We start from the raw sequence: 22,808 nt of genomic DNA on the forward strand, positions 1-22,808 counted from the left end.
ATGTGGTTATCGAAGTTGACCACTGTCCACCTGTGTCCCCAAGTCTCTTATCACACTTTGTGTTTAGTGTACTGCCACCTATATGGTAATTCATGGATACATGTTTTTTCCCAAAGGGGATAACAATACATTTCTTGGCATTGAGCTTGAGCCCATGGCTCTGGCACCAAGCATCTGTTTCTGTAAGGCCCTTTTGCAGAGTATCCACATCATTTGGGGATTCAATAATGGCTCCCAGTTTGCAGTCATCTGCAAACTTTGTTAGCCAGAGTCCCTTAGTGTTGACCTGTACTTCAGAGAAGTAGATGCCAAACAAGCACGGCCCCAGGACTGAACCCTGAGGTACTCCCTTGTCACTTGTCTGGAGCTGGATTTGGAGTCAGCTACTTTTACAGCCATTTAGCAACCCATTGGGTGACATAGGGATTAATGCCCAACTTAGTAAGTTTATCTATGATTCCAGAGTGGGGGATGGTGTTAAAGGCCTTGGAAAGGTCTAGATAGGCTGTGTGGACCACCTTACCCTTGTCCATGGCTCTGGAGACTGATTCAAAGAAGTCAATCAGGTTCAGGAGACAAGATCGGCCCTTCACAAACCCAAACCTGGGTGGGGTCCAGTGTTTGAAGGTTGCCAATGTCTTTGTTTATAATTTCCATGATAATACGCTCCATGGCCTTGCAGATAAGGCTTGCAAGACTGTTGGGATGGTAGTTTCCGGGATCCATGGTGGATCCCCCCTTGTGGATTGGGATAACTGTAGCTCTGCACACACACACACACACACACACACACACACACACACACACACACACACACACACACACACTTCTGTCAAGAGAGTACTTGAGTTGTTTGTGGACATCCAATATGTAGTATCCTTTCTTCCTCATTTTTTGGTTCAGGAAAGAAAATGGGCAGCTGGATAGTTTGATTTAAAGTAAACTCAGATACCACTTTAGTCATAAAAGAATGATTAGTTCTCAAAGAAATCCTCTTCCTATGTTAAATGAGTTCGGGTAGACTTGCCACAAGAGCTTGCAACTAAGATACCCTTCTTGCAAAGGTGAGAGCAATCAGTGAAACTGTTTTCCATGTTAAGAACCTCAAATCAGGCAGATTAGCTTTTCTAACAAAAAAATAAGATTCCAATGAGAGCCACCAGTTTTCTTGGAGGCCTCCTATCCAAAATCCTTTTTAAAAAAATTTTGAGATGACTGCATTGAAAGAGAAGGTTCCATGGGCAGACATACTAAAATGGTCGATAAATGAACCCTGATAGAAGAATAAGAAAAGCCAAAGAATAGTAACTCACAAATATTGCAGAACCAGAGAATAACTATCCCTGAATGGGTGCTGGTTATGTTGTTGGCACAGACTAGAAAACGTTTTCCATTTTCTACCAGCATATTTTCTTGTCTCCATTAGTACCTGCTGCACATCCTCAGTATATGGGTGCCTAAAAGGAATTAAGACCCTATCATCCAGGCAGTCAAATCAAGTTGACTGATGCCGGTGAGTTATAAAACACCCCTGTTCGTGTGTGAGCAGTTCCAGTCTATAAGGAAGCTTGTGATAATTGCCCCTGGCCATTTCCAAAAGGGAGAACCATGGTTACCTGGGCTAGAAGGAAATCACCACAATGATCTTGGGGGATTCCTTCTGAATCTTCAGACGTATCCTGAAGATCAGTGGAAAGGGTGGAAAAGCAAACAGGAACATTCCTGTCAAAGGTAAAGAAAAGGCATGTGACTTCTAGGCTTTTTAGATGGAGTTCTGGAATATAATCTTATATATTATATAATATATAATATTATATATTAATACATATATTATTATAATCTTGCCATCTGATTGTTTAGAGAGGAGGCAAAGAGTTCTACTTAAGGAAATCCCCACAAATGGATAGACCCCCTGACCTAGTTTCCATTACCGAGGATCTGTCCTGGTCCTGTTCAGCTTCTATGCCACACAGTTTTGATGTGACAGAATGTAGGGTGCCTGTAGAGTGAGACTGTTAATATGCTATATCCCAAGCTAACATGGATAATCTGCAAAGGGTCTGTGACCTGATCTCTCCTTGCTAGCCGATATACTACATGACTGTGGTATTGTCTTGTAACTACATGACTGTGGTATTGTCTTGTAACTACTTGAAGAGGACCCGTGGATCAAAAATGGTTCAGAGAGTTGAGTGCCTTCATCAGGACAAGCATCTCCTTGATATTTATATGCTTGTATCTGTCTTTGGTGTCCCCCACTCCCTGCACTTTTATCCCTTCTGAAACAAAGCAAATTCCAAATAATCTGCTGTGACTGCTTTGCAGCAGGGAGGAAGAAAGGGAAACCTGGATTTAAGGATACATGTCGTCTCCACCAAAAGATTTCTCTTCCCAGCATTGAGATTTCAAAATATAAAGGGTATTCATGCTGGGAACAGATATTTCAGATACCACTGTATCCTTCTCATGTGGAGTCTTGCCAGAGGCATCATGAGAATCAGATGCCATGAGTCTCAAAATCCTAAGGTAGCCCTCAGTGACTGAAGTCTGAGTGGAAAACCTTAGAAACAGACCTAAATAAAGATCTACTTTTTTCTGTGGAAGAAAAGCTCTTTGAACTAAGGTGTCTAGTTGACATCCTAGGAACACAATCCTGTGTGAAGGAATCAAGAAAGACTTTTGAATGTTCTCTTGGAATCTCAACTTGTGCAAGAGATTTTTCACCCAAGAGAGATTCCTGACACTATGAAAAAGACTTTGCAAAAATAAGCAAGCTGTCTAAATATGGAAAAATGTGGACACTCTGTACCCTGCAATGAGCTATAACTGGAGCTAGACATTTTATGAACACTCTTGGTGCAGTGGATAGTCCAAGGGATAAGGCAGAGAACTGATAAAGTTTTGTGTGTCAGAATCACATTAAGAATCACCTGAAGTCTGGATGAATAGGGATGTGACGATGAGCATCTTTTAAGTCAAGTGTTATCAGGAAACTTGAAAGAGGAAGAAGTAAGAGGTTGTGAAGTGACATCATTTTGAATTCGGGCATCATCACAAACAGGTTTAGTAAAGAAAGATCTAGAACTGGTCTACATCCATTTTCTTCGACACTAAGAGCATCCTTGAATAAAAACCAACACAAAAATAAACCACTAACTAACAGGAATCTGTGTCCACATAAGTATAATTGTAAAATATCCAAGAACAAAAAGCAGACACAAGCAAAGCTCCAGGTTCAAAATACGTATATTTTTAATGTAACACAAGGGCTTTCACAACTGCTTCCTCAGGTGTATTAGTGAATAAAAATGCAAATCCTTACTATAAATAGACCTAAAAACATCACATCACAATTTTACAATCACATGATCCATACTACTGTTACAACTTGTTGTACACCATAAAATACTTTCCAATATAAATAAACTAGTTTGATAGATGAAACTTCTCTTGCAGACTAACTTGCACTAAAGAAAGCAGTTTCCCAAACAGACATTTTTGGCAACCCATGTAGCAGCCGGTTCGAAGGGGAAGATGTTAAGGGCACGAGAACCAAATCAAGATCCCAATCAAAAGGGATGAAAAAAGCGGTGTAAAACCTTTAATAAAGGTTTGCATAATTTTAAGCTTGCAACTGCTCATAAACTGGTGGATCGGAATGGATTGATAAAGGTACAGATTGGACACAGTTGGTAGATATAGAAGACTGAAGATCCTTGATTAAACAAAATTCAAAAATTCAAAAACCTCTGGAATGGGCAGGTCTAAGGTCTAAGTTGAGCCCCAGATCCAGATAGCAAACCTCTTCCACTCACTTAATTACAAATTTCTAGTGGTGGGGGGCAGGGATAAAATAAAAAATAATAACTTCCCCTAAGGTGTGATTTCTGACTAAGGTCGGAAGTGGAGGAGCCAAGCTGTCAACTTCAAAGTGCTAGGGATCCTCAAGATCCAAAACCACCAAGATATTCCCACAGTGAGGAAACCATACATGCCTAGGCCAAGGCCAGTATTCAGTAGTGTGTCATATCATTGTCATTCAATTGAGAAGCTTGAATTGAATGACTTTGGGGGAAGGGGAGGAAAAGCAAAAAAGTAGCCCCAAGGGCTGCTTGGTGGCTAGAGCAGTATCGCCCTCCCCTGATGATGGGAGTCAAGGAGAAGACTTTTTGCACTTTTGTGTTTTGTGGTGTTGCAAACAGGTCGGTGTCCTAGAGGAAGGAGAGAGTCCTGTCCTGCTTGTCCTGTCTGCCAATGTATTGGATAAGGATGAATGTCGCCACCAAGAAACGTTGGTAGCTACAGCCCATTCTCAAGCCTCCTCTCTGCAAAGGCAAGCAATCTCTGTCCTCCTGTTTGTTTAGATACCAGACCTGTTGTCTGTGTGTTGTGTGGATAGCGATGATGCCCCCAGGAGAAACTTGTGTGTGAGGGAAGGGACAAGTAGGGACCTGTAGCAGCCCTCATTACATTGATGTGGGGAGAAGGTTTCGCCTGGAACCCAGGACCCCCCTGACGTAACTGCCCAGACACAAGCCCCCACCTCCCCTGTCTGGGGAGGTATCCGTCCGTCAGGTGGCCACCGGGAGGAGGGGATAACAAAAGGTCTTCCCTGCTGATTATTGACGGTTGAAGCCACCAGCCGGAGGTCCTGCTTAACGCTTCTGTAATCATAATGGGGTGATTGAGGGAAGACTTGAAAGATCCATTGATTTATAACATGAATGAAGAATCCTCATGTGCAATCCTGTCAGAGGAACTAGAGAACCGTGTAGACCTGAGAACCTAAAAGTTGCAGGACCATCCTGGCTGGGGCTTTGGATCTTTGAAAGCAGGGCTTGAACTTGACCTTGAGATAGGGAACACTTGAATCTCATTCCTCAGGTGAGCAGTCACGCGCCACACTGACTGGTGAACACCCTGGGGCTGTGGTGAGACCAAAGGGCAGTGCACAAAATTGGAAATGACTGTCTCCCCAGGCTGAAGATCTATGGGCACAAACATCCTTCTCCAATGGAGAATGGATTGTAACGTGACCTCATGATTAATTGATTTTTCATGACTGATTGGTTTAGTCTGCTGAGATCAATATTTGGTCAGGTGTTCCGTCTTTTTTGGCTCAAAAGAACCTTGGATTAATTTCGGGATCCGATCTGGTCTGTGGGACCGGTTGGATGACTCCTTTTCTAGCAGCTTGACGCTTTTCCAAGGCCTTGATTTCCTTTGAGGGTGGGCCGGGTTCTTTCTGGACGGTGGAAGGAGTGTGTGAAGGAATGGGGTGTAACTGCAATAAAATAATCAGCACCATCTGTCCTGGAGTGATAGATTCCCAGGCTTTTAGGTGCTTGGACTGCCAAGACGCCCCAGAAGGGCCCGAGGAAGGTGCAGAGAGCGGAGAAGAAAGACTTTGCACACTCCTAGCTCAGCCCTCTGAAAGCCGGAAATCCTGGGAGTGTTCGTCCCAGGGTCCATGAGCGAAAGCGAATGATAGCAGCCGCACCCGAGAGGAGGGCTCAGGAGGCTAGCATAGGTTCCGGACGGCCCCCCGGTCCAGTGTCGGTCCCAGCGTGTGCCAAACTCTCGAGCAAGGCCGGGTGGAGGAGGGAGGAGAGAGGGACTTAAGACCACCCCGCTCCGGCAGCACCACAGCACGCCCAGCGCCTGGGTCCGAGGAGGAGGAGGAATGGCAATGAATGCTTTAATGGTCGGTGACTCAACCTGGGCGAGCCGAAACAACGAAACAAATTTTGAAGACTGACTGAGTGAACAGTCTTTACCCCACCTCATGTATCCAAATCTGACATCCTCGATGACCTAGAGGATACTGAACGGTTGTAGAGGCACCAGATCGGCTTCAAGTCCAGCCAGTCGGAGCCGCCGAGGGAGAGCCCCTGCCTATGTCTTTTAGTGATCCGGACCGGACTGGGAGAGCACGCCGCCTTTCCTTTAGCAGGAGAAGGAGGATGCTAAAGCTTCTTCAAAAGAGGTTTTATAAGGCCTTTTAATATCAGCTTATTTTAAACAATACATCATCGTGATGATAGACATTTTTACATTTTTTTTTACATTTTGAAGCCGAAGGCCTAGCCCGAAGAGAGACATTATACAAAACAAGTAAAAAAAAACTTTAACTTTCTTTTTTAAGAACTTAATTAACTTGCGTTCACAACAAACCAAATTGAAACACAGTCAAACAACCGTGTCATAAAGGATAAGAAGAATAACCCTATAAGTTTGTTGTTTTAAAGGGAATTAACCAGTATAGGAAGGCCCTATAGACGAAGAGCCTGTAACCAGAACAAGTATCAATCACACACAAATTTTCCACAGAAAAAAAAAAACACACAACACACACACAACAATTGTTAAACAAAACAGCTTTTTGTTTAGAAATTATTTCTGACAGAGAAAGTTAGTGAAAATAACCACTCACTTAGCCTAGCCAGCTCGAGGACTCACGATTTAAACATTTAGACAGCGAGATCTGGGGACTGGTAGTGGTGCATCCTGGGATATAGTAAGCTCAGCCAATAAGAGACTTCATATATATATATATATATATATATATATCTATATAAAAAATTTAAAATTGACATATGCATACAACTCAAAATTCATCTCAATTTAAATTTGTGATCATGTGATGTTTTTAGGTCTATTTACAGTAAGGATTTGCATTTTCATTCACTAATACACCCGAGGAAAGTTGTGAAAGTGTTTGTGCTACATTAAAAGCATATGTATTTTGAACTTGGAGCCTTGCCTGTGTCCACTTTTTGTTTTTGGATCCTTGAAATAAAAACCCTTCTCCACCTAATCTAGAAGATTAGGAATGACCTCCTGAAAAGGAGGAATGTCACCCCGCTGTCACCTGTAACCTTGAATGATTTTCAGAACCAATTTGTCTGAAACAATGTTTCCAAAGAGAAAGATGGAGATTTAGAATTTCTGGAATAAAACAAAAGGGTGAAGAAAGGAGGGGGTCACAACATCCCTTGATCAGTCATTCAGACTTGCTGGAATGTCCTTGGTTTCGGGAGGTTCGAGACTTCTTTTTGGAACTCCTTGTCATTTCTTCTTAAATGTTTGTTGACCTCATTTTTTGAGACTTGTTTATTCTGTTTTTTTTTGCCAAAATAGGATAAGGAAATGGAAAATAAGAACTGAAAAATATTAAAGACTTCCTGGCTCAACTTGCCCTTTTCATCACACTTCTTGATCACCCCTGCAGGAGAATTTAAAATCTTATTTTAATCTGAGAAGTTCTGAAAACCTCCTCAAAACAGCACCAGTGGCCATAGCCTTGGAAATCGCATCAATAGAGTCACACACACACACACACACACACACACACACACACACACACACACTGCAAATGATGAGCGTTGACCTGTAAAGTATAAAAGTTATTTAAAGCAGATTTTTCTGAAAGAAAAAAACTGCAGATAAAACACTCCTCATGCTTTCATAATTTGTCAGAAAAAAATTTAACATACAAGACTGACAATTCAAAAATTCTGAAAATCAAGGTTACAGAAGTATATACCTTTATCCCACTATCAATGGCTTCCCATCCTTATCAGACAGAGAAGGAAACTACTTTACAAGATGGATCAATAGCCCAAATTAAACCCTGAGCCAGACCCAGCAAACTAATCATATCCAAAGAAATTTGAGGAGCAGTAGATACATGCGTTGTTTCCGGTTTCTGACAGGAAAAATGGAGCCAGCCATGTTACAAATCGCAGCAGCCACTTCTCCAGGAATGGGCACAGCATTCTGACACAATGGGGAAATATTTCCTGTTCCCTCTCCCAAGACTGACGAGGGTAGCTCTCCCTTGGCCACTTAAGGCCCCTAACAGACAGGAGGATGAGGGTACACCAAAGGGATCCAGGATTTAAAAAAAAAAAAAAAAAAAAAAAAAAAAAAAAAAATAAAAGGGGGAGTGGTCTAAGGTACAACAAATGGCTCAGCAGAGTCAACCACCTACTGGCGAGGCAAATTGCTAGCCTGTTGTGGTAGTAATGGCTGTTTGCTTATTTTTTTTTCTTATTGTGGCCGAAGACTGACCTTAGGAATAAAATGGAATGTTTTCTCCCCATAGGGAACTTATCTGCCTAGCAAAGGAAAGCACAGGCCAGTAAAGCTCTGAACAGCTTCAGTCTCAAACTTTACTTTTAGTCAGCTCAACTCAAGCTTCTTGACAGTTTGGGCAAGTGGAACATGCCCTGGAAATGAAGTGCCCGAGAAAGGTGATAGGATGCACACTGTTGGACAGACAACGAAATGAGGACATAAGAGCAGAAGCCAAAGTGGCTCCAATTGCAGAAAATATCAAAGAGAACAGATTACGGTGGTTTGGGCACATGTGTGGAAAAGCTGAAGACAATGTGGTGAGGAAGATTTGGGCAGACAGGAAGAAGGTAAGAGGAACTGAGGATATCCAGCACAGAGGTGGATGGATTGTGTGAAAGAAGATCGGTGACAGTCAGGCATGAGTGTTGAAGTCAGGAGTGTGGCACTGACTCGAGAGAGTTGGCAACAGTTAACACAATAACCCGACCCCATGTAGAAAAAGGGGGCTGATGACCCGAGTAGGTGGACTGGTCAACAGACCCTTTTCAGCTATGACCTCAGCACCATGGTGCAAGACACAAACAGAAAATTATATATAGACTAAAAATCCACAGATGTAACTGCAATACAGTGAAAAGCAATCCATCTATATATCAATTACAATTATAAATTAACGTAATAATATTACTTAGGGTAAGCATTTAACTAGTGGTCATTTGTTAAGAGTATGCTTTTACAAATAAGATGTGAATACAGTATGAGCTGTAAGGGCTCGCAATTGTCACAGAAGCAACAGCATTTGGTGTCACTAAACAGTTACTCTTTTAGTTTGTTTCTAAACAGCTGGAGCACCGCTTGCTGCCTCACTTATACAGGTAGCCAATACCAAACAGCTAGAACTAGCCTATAGAAAACATTTTAGCCTACAGAAAGCACTTTCTCCTGGGATTTTTTTTTTTTTTTTTAAATGGGATCTAATGAGGATAGTGCTATCTTTTTGGTTGTCTGTAAGTGTGTAATTAAACTACTTGATTTGTAATTTTATTTTCAGGGGCAACATTGTCCCCTTTTTAACAGCTTGTAGATTTAACAGAAATGTTGCCTCTCATTTGCATGCAGTCAGTTAAACTCTAGAAGATGGCAGTTATGAGTTCAAGGTTCTTCAAGAACAAATCTGTACATTTTGTTTATAGTAGTTTGCATTTTACATGCTTTTGTGATAAAATAAGGTTACAAGAGGAAGCAAGTGCAAAGCATTATCGGGTTTTGGGCACTTTAACAATAATTATGTGGACTGTGTGATATGACATAAGTGAAAGAAGTGGGTATTCCTAAATATTTCTAAACGGTTTGCTCAGTGCTAGACAGGTCATGGATGCATGCCAATAAAGTCTGGTACTCAATCACATTAGAAAACACAAGTGACAGAGTGACAGGGTGACAGAGTGACAGAAAGTCAAAACTAAAGGCTTACATTCAAGATTCTATTAAAAACATCAGTCAATTGAAAATAACTTTTGTCAGAATGGTTCTGACAAATATCAACCACTGGATTTTCAAAAAAAAAAAATAAATAAATAATTAAAGAAAAGAATGTTTTACTTCCCTGTATACCAAAAGCCCACGTCTCTAAATATACTAGGAAAAAAAATCATTCAAGAGTGGGGAAAATGAGAAGCTTCTTTCACCCCATTGCTCATTACTCTCAATTGCTCATCACTCTCAATTTTCAATCTAATATGAATGGACAGAACATTTACCTGCTCTTCATATTTACGACAAAAGTCAAACATTTTGATTAAAAAAAAAAGTAACATATTAAATCCCTAGTAAACCTACTCAAATACTGGAACAGAAGAATCAGGATGGATTGACTATCAATCTGTTACGTAACAGATTTTAAGAGATAAGAGGAAATGACTGAAAGTAATTCTGGTTCGTGAAGTAGACAAAGGCAGAAAGATACAGTGAAGCAAATATAACATTTCATAAAAGGTGAAAAGGATGAGTAGCGAAACAGAGAAGAAGCTTGTGGGACATGAGAAGAAAATCTAGAGAAAGCATACCGTGCTAAATTTTTTTTTTATATAAAAAGTTAGAAAATGACAGTAGAAGGGAGAATACTTTTAGAATTTGGATTTATTGATTTATTTTTAACAAAAGGTAGTTTGAAAAGAAAAGAGGGTTAAAAAGGTGTTTGGGAATTATGAGTGGGATTTGGCAAACCGTAATCATAAATTTAGGGCTGGGGATAACTGTAGCAAAGAGCAAGATAAAACGGTCAGTAGCAATTAAAAAGACAAAAGATCCAAGTACAACCTTTGTAACCAGAGTTCTGTTTAGCCTTTTAGCTTAAAAGAATAAACAAGAATAAATTAACAAGAAATAGCAATAACATCAGTAATAATAATCAGAAAGCAATACTTTGTCACAGAGCAGGCCTCCCTAAATCTCAGCGTGATGCACCAAGATTTCCAGTGCAAGCCAACCGTTTTATGTATATAGGACATAGCAATAATGTGAGTGTATCTTCCTTATGCAGCTACAACAAAACAATCTCTTTGTTTTCAGTATTTTAATGTACTGTACCTTAGCTGAGCAAACACCAAGCTCTTCTTCTATCCATAGTTCTAGCACGACACATTCATGGTCACGGTTTGCTTTGCTAAGGGTGACTGTAAACTGCACTACATTATCTTGTGGCCTAGCAAAAAGCACACTGCATGACTTCATTAATAATTATAAGGTCTCCACAATTAAGCTCGACTTGAGGTAAACAGAAGTCAGGCAGTTTAACATGTCTTCTGAATCCCACCTCTACCTTACATGATGCAACTGTGAATGGTGAAAAGAAGACATGCAGACTATACAATAGAGTGTACCTACATAAAAAGTAAACAATTATGCACTGGTATATATTTTTACTTCTGTCAAGGGAAGGTGCTGTAGTCTCTAAAAAGAAAAATGGATTCGGATTATTTTTGTTTCAGGATTAAGTCTACCAAGTATTCCAAACACTGTGTAAGGACAATTCCCATCAGTTTCTCCTGCCAGCCTGGTCAACATGGGCATAATGAGATAGTGTAGCAACTGCATCATGTTTATGGACAGCCCTCTTCTCCTAGCACATAATTCTACTTGCGAGAAATGCATCTACATCAGTAACCTTGAATCCACCATCTCTCTAGCCCCACAGTCAGTACTCCTGACAAAACGGGAGATTGCCAGCACACACACCACCCATATCACATAGCCAAGCACAACACCCACCTGCGCAGAGGTCCTCAATCAAAACTTATCTAAACAGAGACCTCCAAAACATACTCTCAAAGATTCCACACACAACAAACACATCACACACAGCAGACAACACACCAGCATCTCACAAACACAGCCCATAAGGCATAACAATAAACCAAACACACTAGTCATAGGAGACTCAGTTGTGAGACACCAATGTCCCCCTCACCAGGCTCGACAAGGAGAAGGTCACTGTCAGTCTGTCAGACACCAGAATCCACCACATCATGCACACACTCAAGTCTCTCCACAACAGGTACAAGTATGACTGTCATTGTTCATGTTGGTGTGAATGACTTGAGATGTACCTCCCTGGACTATATGAAGAGAGACATGATTGAGCTCTCAGAGTATGTGTCCCAAGCAGGTATGACCCTAGCCCTAAGCAGTATCCTACCTTCACTAAGGATACCACAAAACCAACAAAAAATAACCAACTTCAACAATTGGCTTAATTTCTGGTGTCTTTCCAAGGGGATCCAGTATCTGTCTGCTAGGAAGACATGGTTGACAGGCCTCAATGCTTTGCCAGAGATGGCCTCTACCTGTCACCCCCTGTGATTCTGAATCCTGGCCAAGGCTCTTGCCTCCACCATTGTGCCTTTTTTAGGCCATGTCCCAAAGACAAATCTTCCTACATAAAAGATCTGGCAAAAAGCAAACTGAAGGTCATGCTGCTTAATGTCAGGAGCCTTAACCTGAATGTGTATTCACTGGAGGCTCTCCTCGCACTGAAGATGCCAATGTCTGTGTGGCGACGGAAACTTGGTTCAAAGCTGCGGAGAGCACCCCCTGCCTTATCAAGCTACACCTCATTCCATACATTCTGACATCAAAATGAAGTCAGGAAGACTAAGGGTGGTGGAGGAGTCTCCATCTTCATTAAGGACAGGCACACCTCCAGACTGGCTTGCCAGCATGATGCACTGGAATTACTCCAGGTGTAACTGAACTGACAGTTGGCAAGATGCCCATCCAAGTTATAGCCAGCTATAGACTCCCCTCCATGACTCAGGACACTCACTCCTCCTACTTGGACCTACTTGACTATCAAGGTGCCCCTTAACACCCTAATCCTTGGTGATTTCAACTACCCCACCACAGACTGGATGAACTATTCTTGCACTAATGCACCCACCCGACGATTCATTCACTTCATCAATTCTAATGCACTAGACCAGCTCATTACACCCCCCCCCATACATTCTGGACTTGGTTCTCACCAACATGGGTGACCGCTGCACCACTCCCATAGTATGTTCTTCCCTGGTGAGATCGGATCAGTCTGTCTCATTCAAAGTTTCTATCCCACCCAACCCACCCCAGCTGTAACCAGGCTAGAAAACTTCTCAAAAGCTGACTACAACCTCCTAAACCGCCCCCCTCAGAGGATGCAGACAAATATGCTGAACAGTAGGCCAATGCAGTATACAAGTACCTGTACAACTGCATGGACTCAGCCATACCCAACAGAACTAAAACCTGCTCAACGAAACACAAACCTGTCTGGCAGACATCCTCTATCAACAGGCTTTACAACAAAAGGAAGAAACTGTTGTCCAAGGGTAAAAGGGAACAAATTCCAAATTGGAAAAACTCACTCTTCAGCTTCAACAAGCAAATTAAATCACTAGTGAAAACCTCCACAGCCAATTATGAATTGAAACTAGCCTCTGAAACAAACAGAAATCACAAAGCCTTCTTTAGGTAGGTCAGAAGCTTTTATGGCAAAGCCCAGGTTTGTTCCAAATTAGTGTTTAACAGTGTGAAGGCTGCCAGCCTAGCTAGATAAAATCCTATGTCATTATAAACATTAATAGGATCCACAGGCTTGTGTAACAAATGTAAGAAAATTGTAAGTTCTGGGCTTCAAAAATGTAACCACAGTGCACCCTGCAGGAAGAAAGCCAAGTCAAGCATCTTAGGACTGTTTGATCTCAAGCTCGGAGACAGGATGTCTGGACTAAGCAATTCTTTCTATTGTCTTAGGACCAGAGTTAATTACTAGATTTTAAATGTAAAATGTATTTTATTGCTGTGGCTTCCTGCAGGTGCACATTACAAAAAGAAATGTAAATTTAAGTTCTGTGAACTTGGGAAACAGAATCAGAACCAGAATCAGAATGGTTAAGAATGATGCAATCTGAAATGACTCTGCAGTACTGTGTTATCAGTTTAAGGACAGAAAGAAAAGCATTTTGGATTTTGTCTGAAGCCGAGATCAGCTCACCAGCACTTGCTTTGCTCTGTAAGTAGGATCTTAGACTTTAGTATTTCTCTTAGAGTTGGATAGGAAAATAGCCAGATTTGCCTAGTTGTTTTCTATATTTATGTCAGACTATCCTACAATATTGTTTTAAGTTTCCTGTGATCTCTGAACTCTCGATTAGCACTGTGTTGAACTGATGAAATTTGTCTTGTTTTTTATTATTTATTACATATTTTTAAACCTTTCAACTGTGGCGGTTTTGTGTAGAGATAAATTTAAGCTCAGAGTACACTGCATATATTTGGTGACACTGTCCAAGCCACACCAATAGTCTTGCTGTTTGGCACAATTACTATTTGGATAACAGTAATATTACACAGTGAAATTGGTCACCCTTTGGGAAGGGCCTTATAGTAGCTGATAAGAGTAGTTGGCAGTGATTACTACCTTATAGCCTGGCAGGAGGGGGCATAGCTGAAGAACCTGTGTCAGCCTTCCTCAGGCGTGTCTGTGCGTTTATATACAAACGCAATCTCTATGTGTGTGTGTCAGCTACTCGGGCAGTGACACGAAGCACTGGTTAGACAGTGAGGTTACTGGAGGTTTTGGTTTGACTACTCGGCTGACATCTGAACTCTACAGCTGTGCCAGTGGGGAGTCTTACTAGGGATCTGGAGAGAAAGGGAGAAACCAGCCCCAGACTGACTGTGATCTGTGTGCTCTTAAGGGAAATTGTATTAAACTGTGTGTAGTTGTTATCCCCTCAATGTGCACGCCCCCTCACTGGTGCTAGTGGTGAGGACAGAGTCTCCTTGATTACTGGGCCAGTGCACGGGCGTCACAAACAGTACCACTTACACTGATCCTGTTGACTTGGCCAATGTCGCAAACTTAAAGCCCCCATCCCCTCAAAGCCCCATTCGACATCCTTGATACTTGTTTCACACCTATCTCCATTGATCAAGTGTTAAAGGCCCTAGCCAAGGCAAAGAACACAGCTTCCATGGGACCTGATAGCATCCCAGGCTGTATTCTCCCAGGCTGTATTCTGCACCATCTCCAGCAAAAGCTAGTTTTGTCATTGAGCACTATATTCAACCGCAGCCTAAGTACAGGCTTCATTCCAGCAGAGTGGAGAACTGCCATTGCCATCCCCTTCCACAAAGGTGGTGCCACTACGGACTCTGGAAACTATCACCCCATTAGCTTGCCAAGTCTGATCTGTAAAGAACTGGAGTGTATTATTACAGATCTCATAAACAAGGACATAGGCAATCTCCAAGCATGTAACCCCACCCAGTTCACATTCGTCAAGGGCAGATCTTGCCTGTTGAACCTGGTTGACTTCTTTGAGACTGTCAAATTCCCGGATGAGGGAAAGTCAGTACATACAGTTTACCTTGACTTGGCCAAGGCCATTGATACAATTCCTCCGACAGCAGACCTGTCACTAGTCGTGTTCCCCAGGGATCAGTCCTGGGACCCCTACTGTTTGGCATCTACTTCTCAGAAATCCAGGGAAAGACAAATGGCCTGTGGCTGACCAAGTTTGCAGATGACAGCAAGTTGGGTGCTGTCACAGACTCCCCACATAAATGTTAACATACTGCAAGAGGGTCTCACAGCAACAAATGACTGGTGCCAAAGTCATGGCCTTAAGTTAAACGTAAAAAATATATTAGCATACCACTCAGAAAAAAACAAGGCCGCTACTGATTACCACATCAACGGCAACCCCCTAAGCATACAACCTGCAGTGAGACCTGGATACTCAGGGTGACGCATTTCGACCATCATGTAGCAGCAGTGGTCAGAAAAGCCTTTTTTTGTTTCATGTCATAAGTAAAGGAATCGCATTGAGAAAAAAAAAGGAGGTTATTACCTCTCTGCACTCCTCCCTCATTAGGCCAACAACTGAGTACAACACCCCATTTGGTATGTACCTCTCTAAACACCTGCACCAACTGAAAAGGCCACAGAAATACCTCAGAGAGAGAATCCATGGCCTTCAACACCTTCCTATGCAGACAGGCTCAAATCATTGTCACCCTACTCAGTATCGTACAGATTGGTCAGAGGTGATCAGAGTCTCACCTACAAGGCAATATCAGACCCTGCCTTAATAGAGATGATCCATATCCGTAAGTCTAATTCCTTGTACATTACATGCTAGAAAGGCCCAAATATAATATGAGACATCAACAAAACCTGCTGGAGAGACAGGTGGTCTCCCAGAGGCTGCCCAGTCTCTGGAATAGACTTCCCATACATATCAGAACACCTTACTGACCATCTTCAAGCGCAACCTTGATGAGTGAATGGGAAACCACAAACTTGTCCCAGGCTGGCCACCTGTCCCTCATTGACAGGGGCAACAGGTGCTGACTAAGGTTTCTTTTTCGGGATTTAACTCTTAGCTAGGCTTGTAAAGGCCCCAGGGCCATTAGCCTAGTAACCTCCTATGATGCTAAAAGTATCACAACAGAGAACATAATAAAAATACTTTGCATAGAGATGCATGAATTCTTGAGTGGCTTTGGATGAGAGAAATCATTTTTTCTAGCAGCAGGTTAAGAATTTGCATGGGCATCCAGATCCACATTTGCACACGAGTACTCTGGAAGTAACAGCAAAAAACATCAGGAGGTATGGATAATGGCCACCTGATGCTCAGCTCTTATCTGCAACTATCTGCAATCTTCTATAGCAAGAGAAGAATTAAAAAAAAAAAAAACAACCTCCTCTCTCTCACACACACACTTGGGAAAATAGGACCTCTCCATGGGGTGAAACAATGTGCTATGAAGCATTAGGAGGAGATAAACCTTCAGGCTACAGGGCAGCACAGTAACTCAGTAGCAAGATCCTTGCTCACAGTTCCAGTGTATGGGGTTCAATTCCAGCCTTTGGTCACTGTTTGTATGGTGTCTGCATAGGTTTAACTCCACATACTGTTCTTTCCTCCCAAAAGTTTCCATAAATTGACCACATATATTGCGTTTACCATTGCTCTTGTGGCCAGGATAGTGGGTAAAAAGGGTGCAAGATGGATCAAATAAGTTAGATGAACAATAGCAATGAAAAGGTATGTTTGTATTTAATAATGTTCTGCTAAAATGTATTTTTTTAGGCAAAGGCTAGGGCTTAGAAGCAACATTAAATGTGTCCGTGCGAAATGTAAAACATGGAGCGAGGAGGAGAGTGAGGATTTTAAGATGAAGAATTTTATCAGAAAAAAAAAAAAGAAACAAGAAACTACATGCAATTGACTGGACAACGTGTATACATGCTGAACAGGACAGAGAATGTAATTTGTTTGACTGATGGGTCAAGGAAGGTTTAAAAAGAAGCAGTGATGCTAACCTTGTGAGGGGTTTGTTACAAAGAAAAAAAGATTTAAGAGTAAGCACATACATGTTAAATAGGATTCAGTTTCTGAAAAAGGGGCTTAGTACAATAATTTTAGGATAGAAGCAAGCAAGGCTGAAACTAATTGGCATACCAAAGAAACTGCATCAAGCTTGTCTAAATGTTTTTGCAAATGCGTTAATGTATTTGAATTTTTTTCTTTTTGAAATGAAAGAGGGCTAAGTTAAAAATAATAATGTGTCATTTACCATTAAGAGGAGGAACACAGTAGGTACTTTAAATAATAGATTACCATATTTTGTCAGGGCCAAGGGATTCTCGTGCTGCTGGCTGCTGTGCTGCAGTCCCTTCATACAAAACCATAGCTCAGTGTCTTCTACTATTATTACATTTTAAAACATAAGAAAGACATTTATGAAATCAGAAACTTCACAAATGCAGCTGTGCATGGCCAGAGTTCCATGCACTGTTTTAAAAAATATTGGCCATTTGGCAGGACTGATTTTAAAACCAACCCTTATACAGCTTCAGAAAATACTGACAGAGCTACTATAGGATGTAGCAAGGGTCAACTACCTCATGTGATTGAGGTAGCCTGACCAAAAAAAAAAAAAAAAAACATGGAAGGATGTGGATAGCAACCTAGATTTACATGGGTAGGAACATTTTTTTAAGTTAACATTTTTTTTTTGTTAAGATGGATTACGCATGCTGCTCACCAGTCACTAAATAATGCTAGACATTTGAGATCCAGACTTCTTTTACTTAAGAAAATGAAAAAACTGTTATTCTAGCCACACATTTGTAAGCACAATATTTAAAATATTTCTGATTTGGTGGCCTTTCTCATTGAAAATTAGGGACCCATTTTGTTAACTTGAAAAGTTGAGAGAATATAAATGAACACATGTTTTCAGAAGGAAAAGCAGTTTATAGTTTGTGACTGGGAATGTACTTTATTAAATTAGTAATCTTTTATCCAACTACTAGAAGGGCTTACCCAGATTAGGACAGACAGAGCAAGATTCTTATCCCACATCAGGGACAGGCAAGAGGTGTGTGTAAGAGAGAAACCTCTTAAGTATACCTCATAATGAAGAGCATTCCTCATTTTGAGTTTTAAGAAAGTACACGTTCCTTGTAGTTCTGCATTGAAAGGGTCGGTCACAAGTTAAGAATTTTTTTTTTTTTTTTTTTTTTTTAATGGAAATCCATAGTAAATACTGAATCATATTTCATCAATTTAACTTTTTACAAGTACACAGTAACACATTTTTACTATCATGCAAGCTTCCTAGTTGAAGCTGTTGACAAGTGTCCCACATTTTACTCATTTGTTCCAAATTATGAAAGGTAGTGTTTCACATGTCTGAGATGGAAAGTAGAGTGCTAAAGGAGTGTGTCCATAAAAATGTAGGCAATGTTTGCACTGCATGATTCTGAAAGCTAAAATCATGGGCCATTATTTCTGTTTATTCAGTCATTTGGTTGTGTGCCTGTGTTAGTGTACAATACATGCATGAGGAGTATAAATGCTCTCGGCTGTCTCGGATTTTCTCACACATTGGCCCATTTCTCGTAACATTTGTTTTTTTTTTTTTTTTTTTTTTTTTGTTTCTGCCAATGAATGGGGACTGGTTTCTAAATAATGGCAGACATTTGCATTTCAGACTTAATGACCTTCAGAAAGCACAATAATGCAAAGCTTGTCATTTTGTTATTTTAACAACTTTCTTGTTAAGTATATAACAGCAATAGCCATTAGTGAGAGTTTGGTCCTTTGTCTCCCATTTTTTTTTCACTTTTTCCTTGATTCTTGAACTGAGGTCAAGGTGTGTGTGTTTGGGGGGGGGGGGTATATTCCAGTGTGTTGCACAGTGCATTCTGACAGCAGTCATATTAGTGGTTGTAATTGATGGGTGTGCGTCTCTCTATACATGCAAGTGGAGAGGGTAGTGTTGCTCTCAACTGTCCCTGATTTTGCATCATATCTTGGTCTGTTTTTCCATAACATTTGTGGGGTTTTTTTGTTTGGGGGGGGGGCAAATCAGAAAGGACTGCAATCAGTGAATAAATGATAGACCCTAGAGTTTCAGGCTTTAAAGAGTCTTCAGGGGGGGGAGCATGTTATTCCAACAGCTTTCCAAGTTAACATCTGTCTGTGCTTTTGTTCCTTTGTCCCTGTGACAGCCTCTCTACTCCAGGCCAGTAATCAAGGAGCCTCAATCCTCACCACTGAGGCTGGTGAGGGACTGTCACTAAAAACAGGGATGGATTTACACAGCATTTTCAAATGCAGCCCTCTGCATCAAGCACAATTTCCCCCAAGAGCACACAGGAAACATTCCAAATCTGGGACTGGACTCTCTCTCCAGATCCCAAACAAGACACTTTGGAGCACTATGTCCCATTTCCAAGTAGATGACACACTCACAGCTGGGCATTTGATTTTCACACACACACACACACACACACACACACACACACACACACACTCCTGTGAAAGGAAAGGCTGGCACAGATTTACTAGCTGTACCCCTTCTGGCCAGACTAAGGTAACAGAGCTGCCACCAACCACTCTTAAGGGTCTTACAAGGGTATCAAATTATACAGAGTAAAATCACTACTAATTAATAAAAATGGTGGCTTCAAGGCTTATGAGCTTTTTTTGTTCGGTCAATGTGTCACTAAAAAAATAGCAAGGCACACTAAGATATTAAAAGTATTCTCTAAAAGACCAGCCACAATGAAAGCTATAAAATATTGAATAAATAAAACAGAAAACATGACAATATTAAATATCTAAATGCAATAAACACCAGTTTCAATCACAGGAGAAATAAAAACAACAGTGGGACAGATGGGAAAAAAAAAAAAAAGCCACACTACTTAACTAATCTCACTATATCCTGATGGTCTAAAGTATAACTATAATACAGCAAGGCAAGATTAGATAAGATGCTTACTTCCACAAGGCAAGGTGATGAGCTTCTAACAGACTGAACTAACACAACTGTGATAACTGACAGATTTTATATCAGTCTCTGAAGAAAACAAAAACTGCTGTGTGAGTTTCATCCTCTCAGTGCTGGTTACAGAATGACATCACATTTGATCACTTGACTCTGGTACAATACACACTCAGAGCTTTGCTAAGATCTGCTGCAGTATTTGAAAGCTATAGAATAGTTTCAACAATTTCTACTCTTCCCTACCAGAATTCTTTGCTTAAACATAAGCATTTAATCAGTTATAACACTGCTGATACATTAACATAAGCATCTGTACAAATAAATGTGATAACTTTGCCATATGACTAACTATGCTGGCATATGTTACACATGTACTGCCCTATTCTCCCTGGCACAGGTGGCAATGCCTCACATCGTACACAGTCCATTTTTTATCTTTCACATCTTGACTCAAGATAAGAGGTACACTGGAGTAATGCAGTGGGTTACACACTATTCTGACAGCAGTGAGCGGAGAAGAAACATTCCTCAGTGGTAGTTATGTATGCATTTATTTAGTAATTTGATCACACTCCAACACCTGAAGTGTATAGTCACAGAAGTACAAGTGATACTCCTATGCATGAGAGTGTGTTTGTTAAAATAAAACAATAGCAATCATAATAATTTATTACAAGGTATACACAGTCAGTGGCTTCAGTTGCTGAGTTCAGGAGCTGTTGGTGAATACAAATGACTGACCCTGTTGTCATTTGCTCAAGTTAAGCAGTCACTATTCAGGGTTTGCAGAATTAGTGTGCATTTGTGTTAAGCCAGCTGGAATACTCAACTGTTGCTAACTTTTTAATACAGGATCAATAAAAGGACTGTGACTGACAGACATGGGAATAGTTTATAATGAAAATTACTCCATGTGAGAGTGAGGAATTGCAGTGTATCTAGCCAAGTGGACATTTTTTTTTTTTAAGTTTGTGGATGCGTTTCCTTCTGTCTGAAGGTTTTATCCAGGTGCTCCAGTTTCCTCCCCCAGACCCTTAGGTGTATAATGTTTGCCTTTGGCCATTTGTGATTTTACTTCATCTCAGTGTAACACAAGAAGGCAAGAAAGGTAACTATATTTTTTGGAGGAGCTGGGAGACGGGCATTATTTCTCAATAAAATGTATATACCCTTGCAAACATCTGTTCTCAGTTTATTGGGAAATACTATTTCACTAACTTTGAACAATAAGTTGTACCTACAACTTATTTTTTCTTTGAAAGAAAAAAAAGAGACCGAATTTCTTTCCTTACTTATGACTGTTTATGCAATCAGTGGATGAAAAGTTGCAAAAAAGCTCTTGCATCTCAGTTTTAGGCCCGACCCAGTGTTTATTCCAGTCACATCCTTTACAATTATTATGGTGGAATCTTGCCTAGTTATGGTACAAGGATGGAGGAAAAAATAAAAAAGGAAAACAAACTGAAAAAAAGAACAAGAGTGATGAACCTGGGTGGTAGGAGGGCAAGAAGGGGGTGGAACAGGAAATAGTTGTTCAATTTTTCTAGGGCTCCATGTAACTTGGTGTGTAGTCCACAAAATGTTTACAAATATGCAGGTACTGAAGCAGTCTGTAGAGGAGAGTGACTGATCCTGTCAGTTATTTGATCATAGATAATGGGCTTTAACCTGCTCAAATAAAGTCTCACCCCATTCCAGTTATCCCCACCTATTCAGACACTTCCTGCAGTACCAGCACCCCCCCCCCCCCGACTCCACCACTTTGCATTTACCTCACCAGGCACTAGTGAGAAGGGCTGATACTGGAAAGTTGACAGTGTTAGGGTGAAAATTAAATGACAGCTTTGTGGTAAAAGGCAAGAATACCTACCTGACTTGCCATTTACTGTGAGATTAGTTCATTAAGGAGAAATAGTGGCCTAATGGGTAAGGTATTTGCCTTACAAACATAAGGTGCAGGGTTTGACTCACAGGGGATAATTGGCTAAGCTTAAAATGGCTCGAAAGGGCAGTTAACTTAGTATGAACCTATGAACCCTATAGTCAGAAAAGTATTTATTCCAATAGATCAAGTGAAAAGTAGTTGATATGGTCTCATGGAATTCTTTAGAAGACAAAATTAGAAGTATTAGAGGTTGAGGAGGAATGGGTGGATTATAAAGGTTGTTGTGCAAAAAAATGGACAACTGTGGTGTAGTGCAAACATCAAGGGGGCCGTTTTCAGGGTTCTCCAATTATTCCATTATTGCGTGCTTGGTAAGAATAACAAAATAGAACATAATGAAAGGGTACGTAGGAAAGGACTCCTAAAAATCAAGGACTATATAGATGATTTGGTTCTGATGATAAAAGGAAAGTATTTGACAAGGAAAGGCCTCGTGTATTCAGCAGCACTCCAGTTCAAAATAATTAAGAGCAAAACTGAAAAACAGTAACATTTGTCAGTTATCTGAGGAGCTTGGTAGTGTAGGTGATAACTAGATTAATTAATAAACATAACATAGAAGACAAATAGTGTGGGAGATCATTTCTGTATAGAAACATCTAGTAAAAATACTGTGGGAGATAATTCTAATGTGGATATCTCAATTGGACAACAAGAAAAGTACAAAGAAAGTGCAGAAAAATATAAAAGCAAAACAAATATACAATGAGAATTTTGACTGTAAGCCTTCATTCTATCTTTTTAAATCGCTTTTTCTATCAGAATGGAGGGTAGATTCAGTTCTATTTAGTGTTACTGTGGACTATTGCTTTTTGTCAGGATGTTATGGAAGGTAGTCTTGGGATACCTGTGCTGGTGCTTTACTGCTTTTCTAGTTTCCAGTTGAACTAACATCACAAAAATTGTTTGGGTAAGGTTACTGACAGAGGAATTA

This window comes from Protopterus annectens, chromosome 17.part0 (genome assembly GCF_019279795.1).
Source record: "Protopterus annectens isolate FY-2018-M chromosome 17.part0, PAN1.0, whole genome shotgun sequence".
In the NCBI taxonomy this organism is placed as follows: domain Eukaryota; kingdom Metazoa; phylum Chordata; order Ceratodontiformes; family Protopteridae; genus Protopterus; species Protopterus annectens.